This window comes from Ursus maritimus, unplaced genomic scaffold (assembly GCF_017311325.1).
Source record: "Ursus maritimus isolate PB19 unplaced genomic scaffold, ASM1731132v1 scaffold_28, whole genome shotgun sequence".
Classification (NCBI taxonomy): Eukaryota; Metazoa; Chordata; class Mammalia; order Carnivora; family Ursidae; genus Ursus; species Ursus maritimus.
Window position 1 is genome coordinate 19,508,607 of NW_024425341.1, and position 2,324 is coordinate 19,510,930.

General features: G+C 53.1%; 1 pseudogene; it reads left to right on the forward strand.

Annotated features, from left to right (window-relative positions):
* The window catches only part of LOC121105625, a 2,993-nt pseudogene extending 1,712 nt beyond the window's left edge, over window positions 1–1,281 (forward strand).
* Window positions 1,282–2,324: the final 1,043 nt, after the last annotated feature.

Below are 2,324 nucleotides of genomic sequence, written 5' to 3' on the forward strand. Positions count from 1 at the left end.
CCCCCCCCAACGCCCTCCCCGACAAGGGGCTCTCCCCCGACAGGGACAACGGGCGCTGGCCCCTCGCGGACCTCGGGCTTTCCCCCAGCTCCGCCCTTGACCCCTGCCTGCTCGGTTTTCGGTGCCCTGCTGACTAAGCTAATTGTTAGAAAGTGGGGGAGGGACAGCAATGTATCCTCCAGACTGAGAAGGCACTTTGGGACCGAAAAAGGAAGCGAGCCACTCGGTACTGATCACACAGTCATTCAGGATAACTTACCGACAGGGAGACCCCGCAGCCGGAGGATCCAGACAGAAGGCAGCCACGCTCCAAGCACGTCTCCATCCAGCCCGGACCTCCGCCCGCAGCTTTTATGGGGGAGGGGCACGTGGTGGGGTCACATGGTAGTTACCTAAAAGTGGCACACCTGGCGCCCTCTCTGCGAAAACACTAAATGGATGACAGGTGCCGCTGCGGGACCCTGGAATGGGAGGCGGCGGGGCTCCCAGCGGAGGCGGGGGCAGCAGCATCCCTGCCTGGGGTCCCCGCCCTGGTGGGGGCCGGCTGACGCCACCGACGGCGCTCCTGGAGGCCAGGCTGAGAACAAGAAGGGAATGGCCTTCACCAAGCTAGGCCACCCGGTCAAGGACATGATCAAGTCCCTGGAGGAGATCTATCTCTTCTCCCTGCCCACCAAGGAATGTGAATCATTGACGTTTTCCTGGGGGCCTCCCTCGGAGACGAGGTTTTGAAGATTCTGCCGGTGCAAAAGCAGACCCCAGCGGGCCAGCGGACCAGGTTCAAGGCGTTTGTTGCCATTAGAGATTCCAGTGGACGCGTTGGTCTGGGTGTTGAATGCTGCAAGGAGGTAGCCACTGCCTTCCATGCGGCCATCACCCTGGCCTAGCTCTCCATCGTCCCCGTGCAGTGAGGCTACCAGGGGAACAAGATCGGCAAGCCCCACGCTGTCCCATGCAAGGTGACTGGCTGCCATGGCTCTGTGCCCGTGCTCCTCATCCCTGTCCCCAGAGGCACCAGCAGCATCTCAGCCCTGTGCCGGAGAAGTTACTGGTGATGCCCGTATTAGTGACTGCTACACCCCAGCTGTCCTGCCACCATGGGCAACTTCACCAAGGCCACTTTGATGCCATTTTCAAGACCTACAGGTATCTCATCCCTAATCTCTGAATAAAAAGAGTGTCCACCAAGTCTCCCTATCAGGAATTCACTGACCATCTTGTGAAGACCACACCACAGTCTTCACGCAGAGGACCCGGGCTCCAGCAGTGGCCACCACATAGTTTTATTCAAAAAAAATAAAGTGAATTAAAGCCTACTAAAAATAATAGAAAAGAAGGAAGGAAGAAAAGAAAAAAAATGGAAGGAAGGAAGAAGAAGAAAGGAAAGGAAAGAAGGCAGGCAGGCAGGCAGGCAGGCAGGCTGGCCGGCCGGCCATCTGTGCACCGGAGGATTTCTACTAGTTAGCCAAAGTGGCGCCACCTATGGGCCAGAGGGGAGAACCAGATGGAGGACCAGAGCTGGAGTCAATCGTCAGCACTCCCACACTCCATCTCAGGTTTTGTGGGAGTTAAATATTTATTGCATATCTCACAGGGGCATGTAGTGGGTGCATGAAAAGTGCTAAGAATGGCAACACTGAATAAATACTAGGCTTTTAAGATGATCACTTCAAAGGTCAATATAATTCCTGGCATCATTAGTTTAAAATGAATTATTTCTTCTCTCATCCATATCTTACTTGAATGATAAAGGATTTTTTCTCCCCAGTGAAACAATGATTGTGTTTTTCTAAAAATCTGCAGATGGTTATATGTGAAAGTGCTATGCGTCCTGTGAAGTGTTCTCAAGTCAGTGACCCCCCTGACATGGGCTCAGACCTTGTGCGCTCAGCGGGCCACAGCAAGGACATCTCTGCGTGTGTCTGGCCAGCTCACGTGGATTTCCCCTTCTGTGGGAATTGTCTAGGATCCTCAGAAACTGCTTGTTTTTACGAGGAGACACCTTCCCAAGTCCTGGTTATGGAGTTCTTCCTTCAGCTCCATTAGAAACCACACTCTCTACAACGAACTCCTTAATCTGCTTATCTTAATTTCATTTGGATTCTGTTACTCATAACCAAATGAACTTCAGTGCAGTAAGGTGAGACAGTACATTTTTCTTAGCGATGGAGCTGGTTTTGCCTGAGAAAAATACCTTGCAAAGTAGCTCAGAATTGGTGGTACAATCCCTAAGCTGGTCCTTGGCAGGAAAGAGCTGAGCGGCTGCCGAAGGATCCAACAGGACTTTGATGTCGGAGGAGAGCAGAGCCTCGTGTCTGTGTGGC